The sequence below is a fragment of the Octopus bimaculoides genome, chromosome 5, assembly GCF_001194135.2.
Source record: "Octopus bimaculoides isolate UCB-OBI-ISO-001 chromosome 5, ASM119413v2, whole genome shotgun sequence".
NCBI classification, from domain to species: domain Eukaryota; kingdom Metazoa; phylum Mollusca; class Cephalopoda; order Octopoda; family Octopodidae; genus Octopus; species Octopus bimaculoides.
Genome location: NC_068985.1, coordinates 34,444,751 through 34,454,183, shown reverse-complemented (window position 1 = coordinate 34,454,183; position 9,433 = coordinate 34,444,751). Strand labels below are relative to the sequence as shown.

The 9,433-nt window shown below is 37.8% G+C and overlaps 1 protein-coding gene across 1 annotated transcript in view; it reads right to left on the bottom strand.

Annotated features, from left to right (window-relative positions):
• Nucleotides 1–9,433, bottom strand: part of LOC128247863 (uncharacterized) — a 58,283-nt gene that overhangs the window by 21,016 nt on the left and 27,834 nt on the right. The gene's annotated exons all lie outside the window — the stretch shown is intronic.

Sequence of the window (9,433 nt, the reverse complement as noted above, 5' to 3'; positions counted from 1 at the left end):
TATATATAAATATATATATATATATAAATATATATATATAAATATATATATAAATATATATATATATATATATAAATAAATATATATATATATATATATATATATATATAAAAGTATATATATATTTAAGTATATATATATATATATGAGAGCTATTGGTATCCAAAAGACGCAAGGTGGCAGGTAATGCTATGTAATTGCTATGGAAGGACTGTAGTTAAACTCTCGGTTCGATAATGATATGAGTGAGGAGTCTAATGCAGGTCTTGTATGAACATGTATATGTTAAATAAAATGAGACAACAAAGCCAAGGCTGTGTGGAATTTTCAGGACATTCATAAAGAAAAAGTTAGTCTTACAGCTGTTTCTGGGATATTAGGGGTATCACTTCATCAGAGATGATGTGAGCTGGTTAAATAGAGGGAAATATTAGAGTTCAATATAAGGAGTTATTTTGGAAAAGGATGGAAATGAAGAGTATAGAGGGAAATAGGAGAATGAAAGTAGAAATAAAAATATATAAAGATGTTATATTTGCAGTCCCATTATCCAAGGAAAGTGATGTGTAGTAGTGGTAGAAATGCTTCATGTCCATGGTATGTAAATTCCAATAGTTCATATTCTGTTATTACAGATGGAAAGTATGGAGAAGTAGATCCCATGTGCTGTTCATACAAAGGGGTCTTGTGGTGTGAATGAAAATTTGAGAATGTAGTGGTAGTATTAAGTGAATAGAGTGGGGAGAAGAGATGTGTATGTTTAAATTATGAGAAAGGTCAAAAGGAAAAGGTGAGAAAAGAAGGAAAGAAAGCGGGAGAGAAAATGAAAACAAGAAGAGAAAATGAGAAAACAATGAAAATAGTGAAAGAAATTGAAAAAAGGAGTGTAAGTTGGGGGTCAAGATATTATGAGGAGTGCTGAGAAAGGAGTAGGAAGGGATAGGCAGAGATGAGTATGTATGCAATGAATAGCTGTGAGGTGGGGTGATATGTTAGAATGGAACTAAGAGATAGGTACAGAAAAGGTATAGGGGTGGGGTTTCTAAAGTGAGTAATAAACCTCAAAACGGAAGGGAAGAATACTAAGATATAACGGTCAAGTTTCTATAAATAGACATGTATTTATTGTACTGGCTAATGTGATAGTGTGGGTTGAGGAATCAGAGAGAAAGAAAGATGAGTATATTGATATAGGCATGCGTGCACTACTATATAGGCCTGCATACTTGTGTACTTAAATCCATATGCATGTATGAATATATATATATATGTGTGTGTGTGTGTGTGTGTACACATGCACACACCCATAAATATATGCATACATGTGCATACATATACACACACGTGCACACATACACATGCATATACACACACACTCACACATATATATAGACATACACACACACACATATACATTCACATACGTACACATATGCATGTCCATATATGTAATATTAAACAATTAAAATAGATTGGAGAGTTAAGAAATTAAAAACGGAACCAATAGAAAGTCAAATAGGGTTGCTGGAGATTACGTAAGGGGTTTTCAGGATATGTGCTGTGTGGTTATTTAGGTTGTATTTAGATTTGTGGTAAAATTTGAAGGTATGAAAAAAGTAGTGGTCGCATGTAGCAAGGGCCTCATTATGCCTATTTAGTAGAACTGAAGAGTTGTGTTTTAATGTGGGATGCTTCATTTGGGCATACCTTACTGGCTGAACATTGACCTTAGTATGGAAGCCCTGAATCTATTGTGGACTATGACAAAATGTATAGAATATTTCTATTTTTGAGATGATGTATGTGACTGGCAAGTGTTGTGGATTTACTGTGTTTCTCGTATCTAAAAGAATTGAGATGCACAGTATATCACTGTTAAAAATTTATGGTTGATCCTATATATATGGTTGTAGAATTGTGTAATGTGTTGAGGACGGTACATTTACAAATTACATTAGACCTTCTACAATGGGTTTGTAGAGGGCAGATGGTCCCAGGACAGCAGTTACATGGTAGTGCATTGTGGGGATTTTTCTCAGGAATGGAGGAGGTAATACTATCAGAGAAGAGGTTAGAGATGGGGTCTATGTTATTAACATTATTATTACTATTATCATTACTATTTCTATCCTTGTTGTTATTTATCCTGTCTGTAATAGCGGTGGAAGTTGTGGTAGTTGTATTCTGGTTAGTGTTAGTGGGATTGGTAAGGTTTCCGTTGTATTCTAAAGTAAGGGGTTCGATATTGGAGTGATGTCTACGTTGGGCGCTCATGTATTCAGAGTTGTTACAGTGTAAATTTTGATAATAAAGAGAAAGTTTTCATTTATTAGAAGTTGTTATGATAGACTCAAAGTTAGGCGGGGAGCAGTAGGATAGCTTTAAGGGAGATCTATTACAGATAGAGTAGTATTTACGTTGACGAGGGAAGTTGGAGTCTAGTATATTAAAAATAGATTTAGTTAAGTTTTTAATGTTTAGTGAAAAGTGGGGTGTATACCATAGAATAGAGCGTCCACCACTTTTTTTGGTTGCTTAGGGGTAGTATTATCTATATTTTTAGAAATTAGAGAGGGTAATATGGCCCATTATTGTTAGTTGTTTTAGCTTTTGACCTAGTGTTATATGTGTGCATGTGGGGTCAAAGTTATCTTAATCTAGGTTCTCCCGGGGTTCTAGTATAGGGTATGTGTAGTTTGTTGTGATTTTGATGGTCGGCGTGTCATTGTGATATCATTTGAGCTATATGTTACTTGAGCCAAGTATGAGAGATGTATTTTATTTGTTGGGAGAAGCTGTTGGCAGTGAGCGTTTGATTATAATATGGGGCATGGTTATTGAATATTTCTTCAGTGGATGAGAGGTCAGATATATGAATCAAGATACCCTCAAGTATATTATCAAAGGTGGATTTGTGGTGATTGGAAGTAATGTTTAAGTACTTGAGGTATTGGTTAGGTTTGTAATATGGGGAGTATTGAGAGGTTTCTAAGTTTTTAGTTTTACGTCTAAACTTAGAAACCTCCCAATAAATAACAACAACGTTAGAAATAGTAATGATAATAGTAATAATAATGTTAATAACATAGACCAATTTAACCCCATCTCTAACCTCTCCTCTGACATAAAGAAGTACCAATCTCTAACTGTAAAAGGGAACTGTAGAAGAGGTAGAGCCAGAAAGACATAGAGTGAGGTGGGGATATATGATCATCAGATGTTGAGTTTCAAGGAGGCGATGACAAGTGAGCAAGACTTATGGTAATTTGGTGTGCTTGAGAAGATATGTCAAGCTTAGTGAAATCATAGTTGCAGCCAGTGCTGGTAATATGTAAAAGGCACCCATAAAACACTATATTGTAGGTGAGCAAAAGAAAAATAATGAATCAACAAGGTTTGGTTAACTGCGTACAAGATCGTGTTTGAAGCTTAAAGTAAAAATATTTTACTTACTGCTCTCATCAGCGACAATATTCCATAGCATAAATTTATGAGTATTTCAAAACATGCATGCGATCAGCGACATCACATGACCAATATCCATTCACACTCGTAAAAATATACTGCCAAGTAGAATTCACATCTTTCTTTTATACCCACATGTAATGTGTTAAGATTTAGACCACAATAAATACAGTTTCGTTCATGGAGTAAATTTATTCAAATATTAATTACAATAGGGGCTTTAGTGTCTATTTCTGTAGTGCGTGGTGAAGTGTAAAGCCAATTTCTTGTTATAATTATGTATATAATTATAAGATATTTTGTACAATTTACCTATGAGATTTTTATTTCTGCACTGACCATCTGGTAAAAATATTATTGATTTTACCCTTTTATTATAATTAATATTTGAATAAATTTAGTCCATGATCAAAACTGTGTGTTATTCTTGGAGATTTTAATGTGGTAATAGGAGCTTTAGCATCTATTTCTGCAGTGTGTGGTGAGGCATAAAGCTGATCCCTTGTTATAATTATGTATATAATTATAAAATATTTTATATATATATCATCATCATCATCATCATCATCGTTTAACGTCCGCTTTCCATGCTAGCATGGGTTGGACGATTTGACTGAGGACTGGTGCAACCGGATGGCTACACCAGGCTCCAATTTAATTTATATATATATATACATATTTTTATATATATAAATAAATACACATACACACACACACACACACACAACACATATACATGTACATGTATATACATATATATACATTTGAAAAAATGAATAGAAATGGCTTTTCTGATAATTTTTCCACTTTGATAATCAGATGTTAATAAGTTATTAGGTGTTTACAAAAGGTGACTCAGATAGGAGTTTCTTGTTTAATTCCTCCCTCGGTTATATTTTTGGGTTATTCTTCATTTTGTTTTTATTTTCAAAAAATCTTTTTACTTGTTTCAATCATTAGACTGTGGCCATGCTGGGGCACTGCCTTGAGGAATTTTTAGTCAAATGTATTGACCTAGAATCTTTTTTAGGTGATTTTCAGCCAGCACATGAAGTTAAGCCTAAAAAGTCTCTCCATATGCTAGAAATACCACCAAATCTTTCAAATTTTTCTTTATATATATGATGTAAAGGAAGAAAAAGACGGAAGCAAAGAGAGAATTACATTAGTCTTACCTGTCGGTCCGGAAAAAAGGTCACTTTCAACATCCACATGCTTCAATCTGCAAGGTTCATTCCACATCCATGTGCACAATCCATCACTCTACAGTCTCACATGTCAGCTCTGATGTGCTGTCTGCCGCCAACTGACTCCTCGCACTTTCCTGATGCTGCATGCCCACCGCAGCACTTCTGGTGGGACCCACTAGCCCCACTTCCAACAGGAGATGCCTACTCTCTCACTTCCGATCCTTCCCCACAACACATCTGCCCACACCAACCTGCCCACACCCTCTTCTCAACCTTGACCACATGCCTTAACTTGTCTCATAACCAGCCAACCAGTGAGGAGGGCACTGCTCCCTCTGTGACCACCATGGAACTTCAGGACTGGCCTCAGTTCCTAGCATGTTGCTGCCAGGTTCGTCATCTTGTCCATTACTGTTGGCCCCATTCTCTGTCACAGTGATGATCCTACACACATCCAAAACATGTCATGGCATGCCATCTACAGACATATTGTTCCTCAAATTCACAGAGGTTATTATCCCCTTTCCCCACTGTGATGTGCACCATGCATTTGGGGGTTTAACCCAAACTTCTTCCCTGACCTGCACAAAGGCATGCTCTTTCTCTTCTTTGAGATGCAGCGACGCAGTATATGGATGTCTCCACTCATACTTGAATATTGCCCTGTGTGGCACTGACTCCTCAGCCTGTCCCATCCTGGGCGACATATTATACCAAAACAAGGCTTCGACCGGTGAAATGTGGCCCCTTTCTGCAATGGTCTCGATGGTACAACGATGCCTCTCCACAACCTCATTGCCACTTGGCAGGTATGCTGCCCTGAAGAAACAGCTGACATGCCACTTGTCAAGCATTTCCCCCATCACCTGAGTGAAACACAGTGCCATTGTCTATAAACAGTTCATCCATGGGGCCTCGTTCTAGTAATGTCTCATTCAGTATTCTTGTGATTCCGTCCGCGGTCCCCATCTTCATCTCCCTTCATTTGGCCAACCAACCCAGTCTGCAGTCGACCATCAAGAGGTATGTTCCCTGCTGGTAGTGTGTCACGTCCACTGCCAGTCGTTTCCAGTTGTGTTCCACTGGAATGCTTCCTGCTTCATGCACACCCGGAGTGGGGTCAATGCACCAGCCTTGTCTCTCTGTAGCTTGAGTTCCAGTGCAGCTCCTCCTTCCATCACCTCCGGCAGTTTGGCAGTTAGCCTAAAACTCTTCAGGTGACTTATGACCTCCTTTGCCGACACTATGCTCTTGTCCACCAGGATGTCATCGATATAAGAAGTGGTGGCTCTTTTCACTTTATCAGCCTTTCCCAGGATGGTTTTAAGAAACGTCGCCATAATCTTTGGTGCTGAATTCAGCCCGAATCCCAACCTGGTCAGGCAGTATGTCTGTCCCTTATACCGTACCAGCTGATATCTCCAGTCTCTCAGCCACATGCAGCTGCAGGTATACCGACTTCAAATCGATGATTGTGGAGGCCCCTGTCATCTGCCTTCACTCTATTTGTTGCCCGTATGGCACAATACATGGTCGTTCAGCTCTCGGAAGGCCAATACTGGCCTAACTTTATGCTTCGTCGGATGCACCACTGCCATGAGTGGTAGCACTCCACTCTTCACTTCCTCCTTCCAAGGAATCAGAATACCTTCCTTGATCCACCAGTCCACCTCTCCCTCGAACTTGCTGCACCATATTTTTCTTCGCAACTCTTACCACTCACCTGTTGCGGACTCACAGCACATACCATCTCTCCATCACCAAACGCTACTCCGGCTTCATTGACTGTAACACCTCCCAAACAGACAATGGCATCCATCCCCATCACCACATTGATCCCGAGCACTACACGATCAATCACAATCGCACACAACCTCGATCTTGTTCTTTGTACCACCATCTCCACATTGCTACTTCCTCTGCATTCAATTTCTGTATCGTCAACAGCCTTTACACTACACACTCCACTCCATTCTTCTACCACCTCTGGAGTCATTAGGGTTGTTGAGCAGCCCATGTCCACGAGGGCTCGTGACACCTTTCCATTCACCATGACTTCTACTACTAGCAACAACTGTATATGCACCTCTATTCTTTCGACAGGATGACTACCGGTGCAGTAGTCTCCCTTGGAATGTTTCCCTACACGCATTCACTAGCGATGTGGCCTATCTGTCTGCATCGATAGCAAATTACTCCAGGCCTGGGTTCCTTGCAATCCCTTGCCATGTGCGAACCCTGACACTGAAAACACTGCTCTTTGAATGGTTGCACACGTTCCTTGTTCTACCCCTCTTCGACGCTCTTTGTTTGACCTCTTCTCAGTTCCAAGACGCCTCACCGGAGCCAAGAAACAAAAGAAAAATTGTGTAATAGATGTAAAACGACTTGCTCTGAACGAATATGAAAACAAAATGCACTCTCGCGAAAGGCAGGGTGGGGAGAGGACTCGGAACATTCACATCGTCACACATCATTCCGAGGTGCTAAAATAGCTCTCTCTGCAAACCATGTTATGTTTTTTAAGTTATCATGCAATGTGGGAAATACCTTTTCTTTAAGCTCAGCCAATATAGACACCATGTGCCCACATTGCAGTACATGCTGTTGCAGGATGTTATTCAATGGTAAGGTGCTATTTCCAATTTGTAGAAGTTGATGAGAGAATTCCTCAGCTAAGAGGTCGTTGTATAGATGAGCTCGTATATTTTTGCTTAATGAAAGCTGATGAACAAACCTCCTCAGAAATGAAGACTTCAGACATTCATAGATCTTGCCAACTCATGTACCCCATTGTATGACTGGTAATATTTGACAGAAATCTCCTGCAAGTACAACAGTTATGTCCCCCCCCCCCATAATGGTAGTATTGTTTCTAATATCCCTTAGTAACCTATTTAGGGCTTCTAGTGTACCACAGTGTGCTATCATGCATTCATTCCAGACAATAAATGTATTTTGGAGCAGAACTTCTGCCATCGGTGATTGTTTTGAAATATTGTACATTTGGGCATTGCTGAAGTGAGTTTTCTTGAGCACGAATAGAGGCAGTTTTCTTTGCAGCCCTTGTTTGTGGAGATAATTAGAATGTCTTTGTTTTGATGGCATGGCAGAAAAGAGCTAACAATTAAGGAACTTATAAGATGGAAGACATAGAAATTTGAAGGTGTGCATTGTATAATTTCATTTTTTAGTAATGTATGAAGAGATGTGGAAAAATTCATATGTCAATTTGTATGCTGTTATTATGAGAAGCAGTAAACTCTGAATGATTTTGCTATGTTGATAAGCATAATGCACTCTGATGATGATGATGTTAGCTTATATATAGTGGAGTGGATTACTGGCATAATGGAAGTTATTGTTTGTCCAGAAGTGAAAGTGGAGGATACAATTTGCATGAAAGTGATTTATGTTCTTAAGAAGGATCACCAACTATGTACTGTTTCATGGAATAAGTTAGTTATGCATTTAAACTGCATTAGTCTGCATTTATGATTAGATAGGAAGTTCTTTTTATAGCCCTTAGTAATTATAAAGGCCTCTTTTTTTGGAAAGATCACTATTTTTTATCTAATTTAAACCTAGTGGCAATGACACTAGCTTCTTTATTAATGTCATTATAAACTAGTGGCCTAGTTTTAGTGTAATTACTAATAACATTGTCATGCAGGAGTTGTGAGTATGGACTGTTGTCTACAAGGTATAAGTTCGTTGTTCTATCAGAAAAAAGTGCTATTTTTTTTTGGTGGGGGGGGATTTTTTATGTTTTTAATGTCTTTTTTCAGTTTCTGTTGAAAAGTGTTAAAAGACTTACAAATTTGATTTTGTTTATAAGCTTCAGCAGATCTGGTTCGAAGTCTTCTAAGTCTTTGATTGGGAGGGAATTTCTTTGATTTAATTTCATTGTATATATTCCCTGGAGTGTGAATGTATGTCTGTGTGCGTGTATATATATATATATATATACCTATATTTATACATATAAATGTCTAAATATATATGTATTATGTTATGTGTATGCATGTAAGTGCCTATGTGTACATGTGGATGAGGTTGCATACACACACACACACACACACACACACACACACATATATACATGTGCAAGTGTGTGTGGACATGTGTGTATGTATGAATACGTACATACAAATATGTTTGTGTGTGTATGTACATATACTTGTTTGTGTGAGTGTATATGTATGTAGACGTAAATGCAGAAAGTTTTATGTCTATGTAATGTGAGAATATAGTTGCATGTATTTTTCATTTATTTTTTTCCACCTGTTAGAGTTACTTTTATTCAGAAGTTTTACATAGCGTTTGTTGCCATTAATAGCTGATGAGAATGTATCATAGCTCTTCACTCCGACATTTGAAACTCCAAGTACTATAATGACCAACCTTTTACTGTTTGTTCTAAATTATAACATATATATATGTATATATATATATTAATTTGTATATATCATCATCATCATCATCATCGTTTAACGTCCGTTTTCTATGCTGGCATGAGTTGGAGGGTTTTACTGGGATCTAGGAAGCCAGGAGGCTGCACCAGGCTCCACTCTGGCAGTGTTTCTACAGTTGGATGCCCTTCCTAACACCAACCACTCTGAGAGTGTAGTGGGTGCTTTTTGCATGCCATGAGCACAGGGGCTAGAGGGGGCTGGCATTGACCACATTTGGATGGTGCTTTTAAAAATTTGTATGTACATATATATGTGTATGTATATATATATATATATATATATATATATATATATATATATATA